The 18,171-nt window shown below is 32.4% G+C and overlaps 1 long non-coding RNA gene across 2 annotated transcripts; it reads right to left on the bottom strand.

Annotated features, from left to right (window-relative positions):
• Nucleotides 1-425: 425 nt before the first annotated feature.
• Nucleotides 426-2,114, bottom strand: LOC130903007 (uncharacterized). 2 transcript variants are annotated; one of them, XR_009060501.1, is made up of 4 exons: nucleotides 1,831-2,070; nucleotides 1,223-1,362; nucleotides 859-1,108; nucleotides 426-638 (listed from the first exon to the last, which is right to left on the bottom strand). It is a non-coding gene; the product is annotated as an uncharacterized LOC130903007 (long non-coding RNA). The 2 variants fall into 2 exon arrangements; XR_009060502.1 differs by lacking the exon at nucleotides 1,223-1,362 and having other exon boundaries at nucleotides 1,831-2,114.
• Between the last annotated feature and the right edge of the window lie 16,057 nt (nucleotides 2,115-18,171).

Genomic DNA, 18,171 nt, shown 5'->3' with positions numbered 1-18,171 from the left:
AAAATGTTTGCTTTCTGTTTCTATAATGATATTCAACAACTAAAGCAGAGTGGCTAAAAATTTTCAAGGAATTTGAATTATAACTATAAGAAATGCAAATTATAATATTTTGAATGTGTAGCAGAAGCTGCTTTTGGTATTATTATGTATTATGGTAGACCTAGAAATGAAGTACTCAACATCTGAAAAGTTACAAATTATTTTAATGACTGAATAATGAATAAAATATGTTGGCAATATTGTTTCAATTTCTAGTTTTTCTATTTTTAGTTTCACGTTAAAAAATTGTTACTTACCTTTATAATGTAATATTGTAAATTAGTTTATTCTACTTCTAGTGTAATATCAAATTTTACTTTTAGATTATTAAAGTCTAATGTAATTTTTTTTCAAGGAAAACAAAGCCACGTGAATAAAATAGAATATAAATTAGATATACTTTTATTGAATATTAAGTATTATGAGAACTATTGAAAAAAGGAAACTGTAAAATAAATAAAGAGACCAGAAATAAAATATAATTAGAAATGAATAGTAATTCATTTTTTCTTGCTCTCTTTTTGCATCAAATTAAAGGCTAGAAATTTTGCTATTCAAGTCATCAATTTAATCTTGATTCTCTTATGTCTCCATTTCATCTGCAATAAATATGGAAATAAATTATTTGTAGTAAAATAGCAATTGAGAGTTTTCAAGTCTTCGATCAACTACCTATCCCTCTGCTGTTATTGTAGTTTTTGTTCCATTAATTAATTTCACTGACCCAATTTCTAGTGAGTAATAATGGCAGATTAAATGATATGTGGATAATATGAGCAGGGGACAGCCTCTTTTTTAGTACTTTTTTAAAAAACTTACTCTGCAAATAAACGATGCTTTTTAGGCTGATGATGAACTTCTTCACTATTCTTTTTTTACTTGGCAGCACTGTCACTGCAGAGGTAAATAGATTTGTGATATTTTCTTTTTCTGGTTCCCCTAATCTACCGCCTCTTTTTATTTTGAATGACTTTGGGCCCTACTGAGATGGTGTTTCAGATTATCCTTTTTGGGATAAGCATCCCAAGCTTTCTACATCACTGTACACAATTTCAGGTTCAAGGTTCTGCTACAAAAAAAGAGAAATTTGAAATACTTCTTATTAAATATTTAAGCTAAAAATTACATACACTTTCTGATATACTTTCAGATGCATCACTATTAATTTTTAGATTTAATTTACCTTTGAACACATTGGATGCTCCTTGATCAGTAAATAGAAGGTCTTTATAAAACCACAACTTTGGCAAGTAAATATTATCAGTAGATGCTTCTAACATCTCACTTTATCTTATTTTTAGCTTTTCAGCTACAAACTGGATCCTACGACAGTGAACCTTTTTTAACAACCCTCACAGTGAGATTTGTTGAAATTAAATTATTTATTTCCCTGATGATATTCTCAAAAGGCCACAATCTGTTGTTTATATGTAATAAATCTAAAGCAGTTGTGAAGTATAAGTATAGATGTTATTTTGTTATTATTTGTTATATTTATTAATTGTTGTTTACATGTCCGTGATCTTATGCTAGTGGAGCTCTCTTCATACTTTTACAATTCATTTCAGGCCTGCCACAGGTTTAATTTAAGCACACGACTCTCTACTTTACTACTATGATTAATTATGATATATGTAATTATAATATCTGTTTTAATATATAATGAAATCCATTATTTTTGCTATGAATTCAACAGTCTTGAGCCGACTGTCGAGAAAGATGTAAAAAGATAAAGATGTGAAGGCCAAAAAGTAACAGTATTTATGAGAAAATAATATATAGTTTACTTACTTTTTACAGGATAGTTTATCCATTCTTGATCACAATAATAAAAATATTGGAAACAACAAGAAGAAAATCGAACTAAAGTTGGATTCAAAGATTATATACAGGGTTAGATTTACCACGAGATCGAAAAGATATTAGATTACTTCTATGGTCAACTGATCTGACACTGACATTTGGTTGGTTGTTAAGCAAAAAATAACTAGATTTTTCACTAGAATAGCAACTCGTACGCAATAAAAATGGCACAAAACCGAAGTGTTTGATCTTGCCGTATTTGTGATACTTCTATATGGGCAGTTTCTATAAGTGGAAGACTAAGGATTACAGAATGGTAACGATTTTTCTATCCTTCGAGGCTACAGCTTGATTCTGCGCGCATTCTCAAGCATGGAGTATAGATAAAGTGTCTAGAAAGAGAGAGAAAATGAAAGTTGTCGGCACCGTAACATAGAGACGTTTTTTCATATACCAACTGCCCATAAAGGAGTATTACATATATGCGGAGGATAGAGAAATCGTTGTCATTCTGTCTTCCTTGGTCTTTCACTTATAAAAACTATCTGTTGATTCTCAGATACTTATTGAAGCAACTCTATTCATCATTGTCTATGTTCTCTGTCCTGTGCGCGAGAAAAACAAACTAACAATACGTGACAGCTAGGAGGGTGAACGAGATGAACGAAGCAAGCAACAAACAACGTCAGACGTCAGTAGTGATGGCCAGAGAGCACTTTTTAGACAAATGATAGTGTCTTTGAACATTTTCTTATATAGAAGTTAATAAATATAAAAACTATCCACGCTATTCATTATTTTAACATGGTAGCAGAGCGTGGTTTGTTAAAAAAAGGTAATTGAATAAGAAGATTAAGTCGATATTTGAAAAAGTAAAAAATTGAAGGTTAAATAGAATAGCTTGAAAGCATGGCCGACAGAAAAGACGATTTTGCTTTGCCGATATTTGATGGTAAAGATTGGACCAAATGGAAATTTAGATTAATGCTAGTATTGGAGAGTAAAATTTGCATAAATGTAATTAATGAAAAAATGCCAGAGGGAATAGAAGAAGAGGCACAGAGAACAAATTGGAAAAGAAATGATGTCAAAGCAAGATCTCTAATAGTACAATGTGTGTCAAATGCTCAACTTGAACTAATTATCAACGAAAAAACAGCATCTGATATGATCCAAAAATTGAATTCAATATATGAACCATCCTCAACAGCATTGAAGCTAATTGCAAAAAGAAAATTATTAGAATTAAAAATGAAAGAAGACGATGATGCTAAAGATTTCTTAACGAGATTCGAACAACACAAATGAATTACGAAGTACAGGAGAACAAATATCAGAAGATGACCACCTTAATTATCTATTACTTACTCTCCCAGAAACCTATGACAATTTAATAGATATTGTAGATGCATTGCCTCCTAATCAAAGAACTGTAGAATATGTTAAGTCAAAGTTACTCATAGATTTCAAGAAGAATCCAATTAAAGAGAATAATACACAAGTATTTAACTCACGAGCAATAAACAGAGGAAATCATGTAAAAAATTATGATGAACAGTATGGTATAAAAAAATGCTTCAAATGTGGACATATGGGTCATATACAGAGATTTTGTACAAGTTATCGCAATACAAAAGGTCACGGGGACCATAGAGGATCTTTTAGAGGCAGAGGAAGATACAGAGAAGAAACAAGCAGTTCTAACTCAACAGGAAATTTTGCAGATGCACAGGAATACAACTCTTTTCAGGTAACAGTCATGAATTCAGAGAAAGATGTAACGGAAGCGAAAGAAAAAATAACATGGCTTCTAGACAGCAGATGCAGCGATCATATTGTTAATAAAAAGACTTATTTTAACGAGATAAGAGAATTAAAAAAAACAGTAAACATTAAGGTAGGTGACGGTCATATAATAAAAGCCTTGGCTATAGGGACAATAGTAGTAAATTTTACTGTAGGTGATAAAGAAATCAAAACACATATTAAAAATTGCTATTTTGCACCAGAAATGTCAAAAAACTTATGTCAAAAATAACTGATAATGGCAATAAAATTTGGGCTCAGCAGAATTATTTGAAAATTCTAAACAAAAATGACGAAACTATTGCATTAGCTGAAAAGAGAGGAAACCTATATGAACTAAATGGTAATATAGTTTTAGAAATTGAATCCAATGTTTGTAATGTTGTTAAAGAAAAAGAAAAATGGCACAAAAGGTTAGGTCACATAAATTTTAAAAATCTCTCAATTATGTGTAAAAATAATGTTGTGAAGGTTTACCCAGTTCATTAGAAAATACACTTATTCAATGTGAAACATGTTTATTGTCAAAAATGACAAACTTTAAATTTAACAACAATAGAAAGAAAGCTAAGGATACTTGTGAAATAATACATACCGATGTTAACGGCCCAATTACCCAGCAAGGTTTCAAAGGTGAAAGATACTTTGTATCTTTTATTGATGACTTTAGCAAATTTGTTATGACATATTGTATACAGTCTAAGGATGAAGTTTTTAGTTGCTTTAAACATTGTGTAAATCTAATTCAAAATCAAACTGGCCATAAAATTAAAGAAATTAGATGTGACCGGGGCAAAGAATATTTGAATAAAAATTTTTACGAATTTACAAAAGAAAATGGTATTTGGCTAAGACCAAGTCCTAGCTATACACATGAATTAAATGGGGTAGCTGAAAGATACAACAGAAGTTTAATGAATACTGCAAGATGCTTGTTAACAGATGCTAACCTAGATAAAAAATACTGGCCCGAGTGTATAAAAACTGCCACGTATCTTAGTAATAGAGTAACTAAACACAATGATTTCAATAAAACCCCGTATGAATTGTTTTTAGGTAGAAAACCAAATGTTTCAAACTTGAGAGTTTATGGCAGTACAGCTTTTGTAAGGATTAGTGAAACAAATAGGCATTCAAAATTAGAACCCAAATCAGAAAAAGGTATTTTGATAGGGTACTGTGATAATGGCTATCGAATCTTAGTAAATGATAAAATAGTTGAGAGCAGGCATGTGAAATTTGTAGAACAAGATGAAAAGTACATAAAAATATCAAATGATCTGAATAACGATAGTGTAATTGAAGTGAGAAAGATTGATGAACAAGAAAGAGAGAATGAAGTGAATGAGAATGATAGAAAATTGAATGATAATTCAGAGAGTGAAGTGTTGAATGAGCAAAATGAGTCCAGTGGCAAAATTCCGGATAATAGACCTAAAAGAGAAGAAAAAAAACCTGCTTGGCATAATGACTACATAGTAGATGCATATTTTTCCAATGTTTCAATCCCAAACACATATAATGAAGCTATAGAGTCGAATGAAAAAATCTTCTGGCAAAAAGCTATGGAAAAGGAAATAAATTGTCTAAATAAAAACCAAACATGGGACTTGATAGATATACATGAAGTACCTGAAGATAAAAAGATTATAAAAGTGAAGTGGATTTACAAAGTGAAGTCAGATAATACATTTAAAGCTAGATTAGTTGCTCTCGGTTATCAGCAACCAAAAAGCTTAGAAGAAGAAATATACTCGCCTGTTGCTAAAATGCCCACAATAAAAACCTTGCTGTCAGTAGCATGTAACAGAGGTTGGTACATTCATCAAATGGACGTACAAACAGCCTTCTTGAATGGAAAAATAAATTCTGAAATATATTTACACCAACCTGAAGGATTTCGGTGCAACAAAAACATGGTTTGTAAATTGAATAAAGCCCTATATGGACTACGAGAAAGCTCAAGAGCATGGTATGACTGCTTTCATGAATATATGATTTTGTGGATATCACGAAAACAAAAGGTAGTTACTAGGTCGTCTTGCCACGCAGAGTACACCGCTTTAGCTGAAGTTACAGATGAAGTGCTTTTCTTGTTAGGCATCGTTAAAGATTTGCAAATTAAAGTAAATCATCCTATTGAAATATTTGAAGACAATTCATCAGCTAGGCATATGGCCAATAATGGGAATTTTTCAAAAAACAGTAAGCACATAGATGTTGGGTATCACTATGTACATGATTATGTTAAAAAGGGAACAATAAAGGTAACAAAAACTTCATCTGAAGATCAATTGGCAGACATTTTAACCAAAGCGCTAAGTGTCATAAGATTTGAAAAATTAAGACAACTGTTAAGTATATGTTAAATAGTATTAAGTATATATGGTATGTTATGAGTGTTGCTTCCATAAGTAAGGAGGTGTGTTGATTCTCAGATACTTATTGAAGCAACTCTATTCATCATTGTCTATGTTCTCTGTCCTGTGCGCGAGAAAAACAAACTAACAATACGTGACAGCTAGGAGGGTGAACGAGATGAACGAAGCAAGCAACAAACAATGTCAGACGTCAGTAGTGATGGCCAGAGAGCACTTTTTAGACAAATGATAGTGTCTTTGAACATTTTCTTATATAGAAGTTAATAAATATAAAAACTATCCACGCTATTCATTATTTTAACACTACCCATATAGAAATATTACATATATATATATATATATATATATATATATATATATATATATATATATATATAAACTTTAGTTTTGTGCCATTTTGATTGCGTGTAAGTTGCAATTCTAGGGAGAAATCTAGTTATTATGGGTTAACAACCAGCTAAATGTCAGTCTCAGATCAGCTGACCTTAAAATTAATATTTTCGACCTCGTAGTAAATCTAACTTTAGTTCGATTTTGTTCTTGTTGTTGTATGCAAGATTTATATTCAATTTTATTATTTTAACTTTGCTTCGTCGTCGTCGAGTAACGATTAAATTTGAAATGCATGTATTTTTGAAAAATTTTAAGTTTTTGGGTTGGTAGCAAAGGCTGGAACATAGATTTATATGTATATATATTAATGCAGCTAAATGTTCTTCATTTTAGGTATCTTCTGTTTCAAAATTAGTTTTTTTGATAGTTTTTAAAAGAAAGATAGATTTTGAAGTTTCGACTTATCCCTAAGTATTTTGGAAATATATTTCCATATTAATGGAAAAAGAATGGAATATTTATGTTAAGTTTACTTAAGATAGTTTCCTCAAGATCTTGCTTGCTATGTGATATGGAAAGTCCTATAGTACAACTGACAATTTGTTTATATATTTAATTCTTATATTTGAAGTATGTTATTCTAAGTGTTAGCTTTATAACTTTGATAAGAGTTATTTTTGTTTGAAATTGAGATTATAAATAATTTTTATTTGTTTTGATCTAATTATGCATCATTATTCGAAGTTAAATGAATAATTAATAAATTTGTAAATTACTTACATACTTGCAGACATTTGTATAGAGGCAAATTTCTACAACAACGTTCATTTTACCTCCATGAAAGGTTATGAGTTTTTTAACTAAAAATAATTTAAAACAAAATTAAAAAAAAGAGTTTGCTCTGTATGTGTTTTTATAAATGTGTTGTGTATAGGCAACAGCATTGTCTATTATTATCAGTCGCCACGAGGCTAGTTTACTTGTCTTTTGTTACATTTTGCACCTTAAATAATTGAGGTTAGGGTTAGAGGTATTAGAATACTTGAAACAATTGGTCAAATAGGTGTTATAGCTTTGTGCACTTTTAACAGACCATATATATTTTAGAGGATATTAATTTCCAATTTCAGATCAGATGATATTATTTCACTACTGCTTCTTAATTTATTTTTGGAATTTCTGATAATATTACAAGTATCAGATCTTATTTTATTTTGAGTTTTATTATTTAGATGATTGGTGTTGCATTCAATATTACTTAAGATATTAGTCACTCATAATAGATAATTCAATCTCAATAAAATTTTTGATCCATTTCAATATTATTTCGTTTCAATTTTTATAAATTGGTTATTGTTTAAGTATTAGGTTATTAATTTTTAACAGTTCTTGCTCTGCATTTTTTAAAAAGAGAGGGTTCTGTAAAGAAATTTTTCGTCAAATTTTTGGAAAATGTTATTAGGAATTTGTTTATCTATTATAATTGCTTTGTCTACCAATTCATTTTATAATCTTATAATTAAATGGATTCAGTAATAGTTTTATGATTTGAAACATACACATATATAAAACATTATTCTGATATTCATGTTACAAGTATTTGTAAATTTTGAATGAGATAATTTTAAATTTAGAAATGTAGGTATCAACTATTCTTTTTTGGATCTAAATAGAAAAAATTTTTGGTTTTTCTGCTTCGCAATTTTTGTAATTTTTCATTATTTGTTTGTTTACATTTCCACATACAAGTCTCATGTTAATGTGAGTTGATATTATTTCATCAATTCCAATTAATTTTCTCGTTTTACTTTTTGAAACTCTTTTTGACAAGAAAGATAAATTTTTCTTTGGTTTTTACACCTCAAATATATGTGGCAGTTACAAATTAAATTATTCATAGTTGCATAAAAATTTATCTATGAATTTTACTTAAATTATTTAGTTCTTTTTTATCACTGCCTATTTTCTCGTTCCTATGTATGTGAACCAATTCTCAAAATTCTCTTTTCCGTATATTGGATTCTGTCCCTTGGTATTCAATAGGTAAATTGTTTTGTTATTATAAGTAATATTTTCATTAAGACAACAATTTATTATCGATTGAAAGAGACCTAAAATTATTGGTATATTCTTACTTGGAAAAAATTGAGATTTACCCATTAAACGAATAACAATTTTGTAAATATTTTGATGCTTCCCCATGTTTTTTGTTTATTTTTGTGATGAGTATATGGTTGCTCTTAATTAAATTGATTGTGTTGCAGAAGGAAGATTCATTTGGATTCAGGAACCTACTGTGCAAAGTACAAATGCAAAAGGTATGTAAAATTCTCCATATAGATTAGCTGATGATTAAAATATATAAAATTGGAAAAGAAAATAACTCTTTGTTTTTCGTTTAGAACTAGAAGTAGAAATTCAATCAAAAGTTCCGCGTATTTGTAAAATCAGGCATGTGTCTAACGTTTCTGTCCGCTCACGACTCATGTATTCATTTTGAGCTCTCAGAACTCTGTTCTCTGCTTCGAAAATAACTACTTACGAACCAATCTACCGATTTGGACGTTTTTGAATGATATAGTCGAGTTTTTTTGAGCTCGTATAGATATCATCAAATCAAAAACGATCCTATACGAAATTTCGAAGTTATGTTACAAAAAACATTCTCCTAGTTTTTGTTGATTTCTTAAAATCCACTGGTCTGAATCGGTCCAAATTGTACTCAAAATCTTAAGTTTGGTCAATCCCTTTCGAATGGCTCCATCCACGATGGATTCGGTCGAGCGATTCAAAAGTTATAAGAGGGTCACATGCATACATACATACATACAAATTTTTTTTTTTTTACTTCGTCGTGATGCCCTGCCTCTTATCCTTTTTTTTATTGTCTAATAGTTTCTAATTGCTCTTGTTCTTTCGTCTCTTTCCTTTTGTGTTATAATGTTCGACGTCATAGTAGATATCACGTTCCACATTGTAGGAGACTGTAGCATGGTTTGGACTATGTTTTCTGGGGTTATGATGGTATTTGCTTCTGTTTCAGCTTCTTCTTTCATTTTGCCACCTAGGGCACGCAAAAAAGGTATGATAAACATCGTCCTGTTCATTGCCACAATACTGGCAAAGTGGCGAGTCTTTTATTTTGAATCTGCAGAAGTATGCTGCAAAGCATCCATGTCCACATAATAACTGGGACAAGGCGTACGTTATCTCCCCATGTCCTCTCTTGTGCCAAGGTTTAAGTTCCGGTATGAGTCTTTTGGTCCAAGCGCCCAAGTGGTGTGTTGCTTCCCATTTTCTTTGCCATTTAGTTAGCGTGTTTTCTTTTTCTGTTGTTTTAACTGCTTGCTCTTTTCCATGTGTGGCGGTTCTCTCGTTCACCAGTAGGTCTATGGGTATTATACCCGCCAATACTAATATTGCCTCGGTGGATACAGTACGGAACGCACTGCATATGCGGATAGCTAGTTTTCTCTGTATCTTGAGGAACATAGATCTATACTTCAGATGTTTCAGAGATTCTTGCCATACTGGTGCAGCGTATAGCATAATCGAGTGGGCTACCGCCGACAGCAGTTTGCGCTTACTTGACGATGGTCCCTCTCTTTTCGGCATCAGGCGGCTAAGAGCCATTATCGTCGCTTCAACCTTACGGCTTGTGTTTACAATATGAGCCTTCATTTTAGCGCCCTGATCGAAAAATACCCCTAGGTATTTAGTTTGTGGTTGAGTGAAGACCGGTGTGTCTATTATATCGATAGTCACCTGTTTAACAATCTTTCTATCCACCAGCAACGTTGCCTCTGTTTTTTCTGACGCCAATTCTAGTCCTCTGGATTTCATCCATTCCACAACCCTTTGCACTGCTAAGCTGGTCACAGCTACGATTTCGTTCTCCGTCTTCCCACTCGCTACTACCGCCAAGTCGTCAGCGAATCCAATAAGCACGACTCCTGGCGGCATATCCAGGCGTAGTACATCGTCGTAGTAGACGTTCCACAAAGTGGGTCCAAGTACAGAGCCTTGCGGTACACCACTTGTCACTTCCATGTTAGTTCTGTCGTCAATTAAGATCCTTCGGTTGGTAAAGTAGCTTTTTACCATTCGTATCAAATATGGTGCAATCTTTCTTTTTTCAAGTTCTCTTACGATGCCTTGCCAGGGTGCCGAGTTGAAGGCATTTTTGACATCCAGGGTAACTAGCAAGCATAGTTTTCTATTTTGATGTGCGAGTCTTTTTGCTTTATTCCTGTTCTGCAGATTTCTTCAACTATTCTTTCTTTTATAAGGTGCTCTAGTAGTTTTCCCATGCAATTTATTAGGCACAGCGGTCTGTATGTGAGTTTTGATTGTCCTTCTTTACGTGGTTTTTCTATGAGCAGCAATTTGGCGGTTTTCCAGATATCTGGGAATTCGCCCTTCAGGATTTGCTGGTTCATTACATTCAGACAGATTGGTGAAAGTCTTTGTGCGACACATCTAATTATCTCCGGTGGTATATGGTCGGGTCCTGCAGCCTTTTTTAATTTGATCCTGTTTGAAGCTCGATCCAGCTCTTCTGCCGAGAATAGTGGAATAATGTCTCGTACCTCAGTGGTACTCCACTTAGTTTTCTGGTGTTGTGGGAACAGCTTCTTAGCTTCGTCAAGCATGAGTTCTTCTGACAACGCAGGAGGTGATCTCAAGCTCAGTTTATTCATCACTATCTTGTATCCCAGTCCCCATGGGTCTTCTTCAACTTCTTCAATGACCCTTTTCCATTTAACCTGTTTTGCTCTTAGGATGGCGTTCTTTAGCCGCGCTCTTTCTTCTTTGTAGGCTTGCCGGGATGTATCTTTTTGTTCTTGCGATATATTAGGTTTTTTATTGAGCCTTGTCATATTTCTCTTCCGTGTAAGGCATTTTTTCCGAGTCTCGGGATACCCTTTCGTTGGAATGTATTATCACATGCATGGCTGATGTTCTCAATTAATCTCTCTGGCTTTAAGGTTTGTTCTCTTGATGGTAATTTGCTTCGCAGTTCATTTATGAAGTAATCCATTTGTGTCGTATCCACCCTCCAGCCGCGGCTCTTCATCTTCATTCTTACGCTATCTTTCTTAATAGCTATATCAAAATAAATGTAATTGTGGTCTGTAAGATTTTCCTCTTCAGACACTCTCCAGTTCGTTACTAAAGGCGCTATATTGGTTGCCGCGAATGTTATATCGATAATGGATGAGCTTTGGCCTCTACGGAAGGTAGGTTCACATCCGGTGTTCAGTGAAATTAAGTTTAGTTCTGAGGCCCATTCAGAAAGAATATCGCCTCTAGAATCATTTGTTGTTGAGCTCCACATCATTGATTTCGCGTTGAAGTCCCCGCAAACCATCACTTATTTTTCCGTGTAGCCATACTATTTTTCAGTTCATTCAGTAAATGTTGGAACTCTTCGAGCCTTATATTTGGCGACATATAACAGCTATATATAGTGATTTTGATGCAGTCAATCCAGACAAATCCATTTCCCTGTCCCCAACCTTGTATCGATATGTGCTTGCTTGCTGGTAAGCAAATTGCTGCATCTATATTGATATCTGTGAACCAGCCGCTCTTTTTAGCTAAATTCTTGTTTGGTTCGCTTATGATTGCAATGTCTATTTCATTTGTAGCTGTTGTTTGTCGCAGTAAGTCATGTGCTGGAATACGCCTACCTAGGTTAATTTGAACTAGTTTGAACATTTTGTTGACGGTTTGTTCGCAGCCTTTTTATCTCTCCTCTATATAAAGGGCACTTTAGGGAAAGTGGCCTATGACCGGGGATGTTGCATAGTACGCAGTGAGCTTCTTTCGTGCAGTCTTTTTTCTGGTGGTTATCTCCCCCACATTGTATGCACAGTCGTGTTCTATCAGGGCCCTTGCAGAATTTGGCTATATGACCAATTTCCCAGCATCGATGACACGAGTCCACTCTCACCCTTTCTCTCACACTGCAGTTTACCAAACCAATTCTTATTTTGCCCATTTTGAGTAGGCTATCGGCAGTTTCTTTTGGCATAAAGACGGTAGCTGCTTGTGTCCCGCCATAGTCAGGCCTCAAAGAGCCAACTCTTATGTCTCCTGTTGGTTTTCTTCCCTTGTCGATGTCTCTGATAGCAGCTTCCACTTCTTGTTTGCTAGCGACAGCATCAATGTTCTTAATATGGAGAACAACCTCCGCTTTTTGGACTCCTCTTAGCGCTTTAACTCCATTCCTTCCCCTAAGAGCTTCAACTAGTCGTTCTGCGCCCCCAGCTGTTTCCTCCATTTTGAGGAGTAGGTTCCCGGACTTCGTCATGCGGACACCCCCAACACTGTCACTTAATCCTTTCTCTTGCACTTCTTTTTTAACCTCCTTCAGTAAATCAGCATAGATTCGGTCGCCTACGTCAATGATTACTGCCTCTCCTTGTTTCCTGGACTGAGCTCTCGTTTGTCCCTTATTGTTTGATTGGATCTAGGCATATCCTTAATGCTCCTGTTGGTTTTTGTATAATCACAATATTATTGACCCATTCTGTTGGTTGTTCTATCTTGGAAATTATATCCCTGTTTTCAAGATCATCTAGTGCCTTCTTTAATTTTGGTTTTAATGTTTCTGGCACCCTTCTGCAGTTACTAGAATATGGAACTGCATTTTGTTTTAGTACTATCTTATATTTATATGGTACTTTTCCAGTACCCTCAAAAACCTCAGAATTTTTTGTTAAAAAATTATTTTTATTATTAACTTCACTAACTTGTTTTATTAATTCAAGCTTGAAACAGGTGTTTAATCCCAAAATAGGCATACTGTCACAATCAACAACAATAAATTTAATTTTAGAAAATTTTCTTTTTACCATACAATCTAATATTACATACCCCTTAGCTTTTATTTTATTATTACCATATGTGTTCAACGATAGTCTATTTTTTACTATTTTATTCTCTGCTCCTATCTTCCTAACAAACTTTATGGGCAAACAGTTACAATTCGCACCCGTATCTATCTTAAAAGTAATGTACTCGTTATCTATTAATACATTCTCAGTCCAAATATCTTTATTCTTATTCTTAAACTTCACCTGGTCAAGTGTCACTGAATCTAAATATGGTGTGTCTGATTCTCCCTCGTTACTGCTATTCTCTGACCCACTCTTCTCAACCTCATGCGTTTTCTTCTTACTTCTAATCTTTTCCTTACCTTTAAATTGCTGCCTATTATAGCAGAACACTGCGAAATGATTTGGCTTTTTACATACTGAACAGGTCTTCCCGAAGGCAGGACAGTTTCTGGGACTATGTTTTGTCTTGCATTTGAAGCACTCGTATGCACTGCTACTGCTATAAGATTGATAATGCTTCTTGACTGCATCCACTTGTGTTGCATTCCCTCTTATATTATGAACTTCCTTTTTACTTGCTTCTGAGGATCTACATATGTTTTCTGCCTGACTGAGAGTCAAATTTTTCACTCTGAAGAGCCTTTCTTGTACCTCTGCATCTAATATACCAGCTACTATTCTATCTCTTACCAGAGAATCATGCAATGTTGCGAACTTGCATGGCTTTGCTAACTTTTTTATTGCCGTAAGAAAGTTATCAAAGTCTTCCCCTTCTTGCTGACAGCGCGTGTTAAACTTGAATCTATCAAATGTCTCATTTTTAAAGGGCATGCAGTGATTTTCAAACTTTTCTATGACCTTATCATATTTTTCTTCATCTCCAACTTATCAAATACAGGAAAAAGATTTCAAAGCAGACAATTTTCAATGGAAGAAAATCCTGAAAAAATATTTTTGAAAAAGAATGTGTAATTAATAAAAGAATTAGCTTATTTACAAAGAATATTGTTTTCCGGCAAAAAGTTATGTTAAATTTGGGGATATTAAACCGGATACTTCTTAGCAGTGTTTAGACTTAACATCTGAAAGGTATTTATTGTCTGTTGGAAATTTTGTAGTTTACATCAGTCTGAAAGATCCGCTTCATCCAAATTTTTAGAAATTTAATTATTTAACTCACCTGAAACTTCAAGTGCTTCTAAAAGTATTGATAAATTTGCCACTCAGAAAGCCAGAAAGATTATTTTATAATTAGGTAATTATAATGATTAGGTACCTAGTCTCTAAACTGTAGAACAACTGATTGATATACTTTTCGTTGAGTATTGAGTTGGTACATTTTTATGCAAAAGTGATATTGTTTGTTTTTAATTTGATGAAGTATTTTGTTGGTATTATATAAGCTGGCCAAAAAAATGAAGTTTTCAAATTTTATTTGCATTTTTACTCATGAATCACTTCTTCACAACGATGTGACGTAGGAATACGATAAAAATATGTAACTATCTAATCTATTTTTTCCATAAAACTGAAAAACGACAAAACTACAGATTAACTATCAAGTTAAAGGTATTTGACCTTGAACAGAAAAAGAATATACAATTTGTGAGTATCCTATTCTGTAGAGTTTTGTAAGTAACTAATTTAACCATATGACTGGAATAGGGAAATATAAAAAGCTTTTCTAAAAATTAAAACTAAAACTAATAAGTCACTTGAACAATATCTAAACACTCAAAAATATTCACTCCAACAAATCTATTCAAAATGCTTTCTCAGTTTTTAGTGAACAAAGGCAGCCATTTTATCGCAAACGAATACAGATACATAGCGATGTTGCCTAGCTTATATATTTTCATAAACTTTTTCATCAAAATTATTTTCTTGGTCTTGAAAATATTTTTATTTAGGAAAATAACGATAAACCTCGAAGGAAAAAATCATGTCTAGTTAAGATGTATCAGTATAATTCCGCAATACCGTCAATATCCAGTGTCGAGTCAGAGCACTGAATGAAAACGTTAGCCCTCCAAAAAAGAAGAAAGTAAGATTTGATCTCGAAAATATATCTATACCTACTTAAAATTTGGGTTGCCAACTTAACTTTCATAGCTATTATGGTTGAGAGAGAATGAAAAAAAAATCTATATGCTCAGTAACCATCACAAAAAGCCGTTACATTGTTTTCACCCTTGCATTGATAAATTTCGCAAATCATGCAACTTGGAATTTCGTCGAAATGGTCCAATTAGAACTCTGGTTAGCAAAAAGATATCGAAACAAATTATATATCGTTAAAAAATCTTCACTCTAGCGATGTTTATAAAAAAACAAAAGCTTCCTATCACCTTTACTTTTTTTTAAACGCATAAATTGTTAGAACAGTATGAATATTTAAGATACATTACATACTGTGAAAGTTATGAAGTTATAACTTCTTGCATAAGTTGAAATAAGAAGAGACATGGAAATCAGGAAAATGGAAGAAAATATCTTGTTTAACAATTCAGAAATTTTCAAAGTAAAATTTGATTGGATGTCAGTAATTTACAAAAAATTTTTGTCATAATAGTATAGCAAGTCAGCAATGTAAAAAATGAGATCGGGAGTTTTTATGACAGCTATATATGTTATTAAGGAATCAATCCGATGAGTTTTAAACACGAAAAAAAAAGGATTATGATGCAATGAAGTGATAAACTCCACTTTAGTCATGAAAATTATGAATTTTGATCTTCTGCATTAGAAGATAATCTATAAAAAATACATCGAGGGAAAAAGAAGACATGTACTAATAAAATTAAATGGAGTAACAGAAAGAGGCATATTCAAAATTATACTTATCTACAATTATTCTATATATCTCATAACAGTAAAGGGTGACATAGAGTTGAAAAGCTAAGAAAAAATGTGTGAAAACATTTAGAAATACATATAATTAATATCAAATAGATACCTTCCATACGACAGCTGTAAGCCTACATTTTGATGTTTAGGACTTTTTTTGAAAAGAATACTGTACCCTTTTCGTTCTCTCAACGTTTTTGCTTCTATTAGAATGATTTGATAACAATATACTTTCAACTGGTTGTTGAGGAGCTAAAAAAATAAAACATAAGTGTGTGGGTATGTGTCAGTAGAAACGGCATTACCTCACCCAATTCAAACAAACATGTTTCTTGAATATTCAACAACTTTAAAATACCTTTGACATGGAGTACAATAAACCATTAAGTTGCATTAAAATGTATTTGCTAAGCTAAATTTACACTCACCATGTCATATGCATGCAGGACTTTTCAAGAAAATTCTTCATTAATCATTCAGTTTCATTGGCAGATATAGTGTTGAATTTGTACAAAGTGATTAAAGTGATGAAATGGTAAGTGACTTGAAAGTTCTTATTTAAAAACTGGTAAGACAATAATTGGAAATAATTATGGAAACATGACATTGCTAAAGTTATTTTTTTCAGACTAGTATGAGATTTTCAAGGAAAGTCACCTAAAATACTTAAGAAACTATATGATTTTATATCAAATATTGTTGAGCAACTACCAATTATTTTGATAAAGAGTAAATTTATTGGAAAAATGTTAATATTTAGAGAGATATCAATTCATTGGCAACATTTTTCATCAATTCGTTGTAAACTACAAGTTACTTATTCTTCACAATTGGGGTAGAGTTTCTTTAAAGAATTTAACCAAACAAAAATTACTCAATATATTATTTTCTTACCTCAGAAATATGAATAAAACAAGTAAGATGGATCAGAACAATACGAGGATCTTTTCTATCACATATTTATTGTGCAGAAATACCACAGTTCACTTGAATGATCTTTATCTTGCAATTCCATAAGGTAGGTACTGCAAAGCTACTAAAGGTCCTCATGTGAATCCATCCAAACGCTTCTATTAAATCAATCATTATATATAGGTAAATATTTAAAAAAAAAAAGTGTTGTCGGGGATTGTTTTATCAAATTTCCAAAAATTTTACCTAAATGATAAAATCACTGCAAAAATCTTCAAAACCGGGTGGATGCGGTTCTCTAGTTGCTACTTCAATAAACTAATTCTTTTTTTGTAACTGGACTTTAAAAGACATTACAATACAAACTTCCAGGCCCAGTTCAGATCAAGCTACCATTGAGGAATTGGTGAATATGTTAGAGTATGTACAATTCTTTTTTATTAGAGGCCATTTTGGTAAATAAGAAATCACGCTCCTTTACCTAAAAATAAATTATTAGTAAACTACTTCCAATATTGGTGTAACGCTTATACTTGTTATTAAAAAAGATATTCAAATACTTGCCAACATCTTAAAAGCATTTAGCTTGTTTAAATCATATTCATCAACATAAAACATTGTGGTGTGTATGTGAGCGTTTTCAAATACACAAGTACGTAAAGGTATATTAAGTTCAAAACTCTGACATCAATAAGATGATGATTATGATGACAAAATCAGATGAAAGAATACGACATGCAATATCAAATTACTTAGTTAAAGGTGTAGAAAATGTGAGAAATAATTGTACATACCTACTATAAGAATCAAAATTTTAAAAATATACATTTTCAATCAAAATTTACTTCATTACTTAAACTGTATTCACCTAATCTTCACGTATAAAACTTAAACATAAATAAGTTTTCCGACTAGATACCAGTTCCGTTCCTATCATTATAATGAATTACGAAGTTTTTTTGTTTGAAACTTTGGTTTACTTTGACCTTGGACGAATAAAAAAGATGAACCCAGCTGACATGTTTGAATATAATTGAAGCCAACTTACAGTAAACCTCAATGTTGTCAAATTTTACAATTTATTTATTAGCTGGATGCATGTTACGTTTCAAAAATATTTATTCATACATCGTAATATTATTAAAAATCAATAAGAATCTGGCTCTAGTTCTCACTAAATTTGGTTAATTGACAATAATCCCCAC

The sequence above is a fragment of the Diorhabda carinulata genome, chromosome Y, assembly GCF_026250575.1.
Source record: "Diorhabda carinulata isolate Delta chromosome Y, icDioCari1.1, whole genome shotgun sequence".
In the NCBI taxonomy this organism is placed as follows: Eukaryota; Metazoa; Arthropoda; class Insecta; order Coleoptera; family Chrysomelidae; genus Diorhabda; species Diorhabda carinulata.
The sequence above is the reverse complement of the archived record's forward strand: the minus strand, read 5'-3'. Positions and strand labels throughout refer to the sequence as shown.